Source organism: Coenobita brevimanus, chromosome 28, assembly GCF_032717465.1.
Source record: "Coenobita brevimanus isolate Jiangsu-jjx chromosome 28, ASM3271746v2, whole genome shotgun sequence".
NCBI lineage: Eukaryota > Metazoa > Arthropoda > Malacostraca > Decapoda > Coenobitidae > Coenobita > Coenobita brevimanus.
The window spans coordinates 31,776,910-31,777,224 of record NC_136981.1 but is presented as its reverse complement, the minus strand read 5'-3'; positions in this window follow the sequence as shown (position 1 = coordinate 31,777,224).

Sequence of the window (315 nt, the reverse complement as noted above, 5' to 3'; positions counted from 1 at the left end):
ACTGCTAGTAGTAGCGGTAGTATTACTAGTAGGACTACTAATACTACCACTACTACGACTACTACTACAACTACTACTACCACGACCATCAGCACTGCCACCACCACAGTCACAACAACAACAGTTACTACTACTACAACTACTACTACTGCTACTACTACTACGACTACTACTACTACTACGACTACTACTACTACTACTACTACTACTACTACTTTCTCCTTTCTTCTCTAGTCTTTTTCTCTTGCCATATGCCACCTATCCTTCCTCTTCGTCATAATATTTCTCCCTTTTCATTCAAGCTTCGCATTGTCT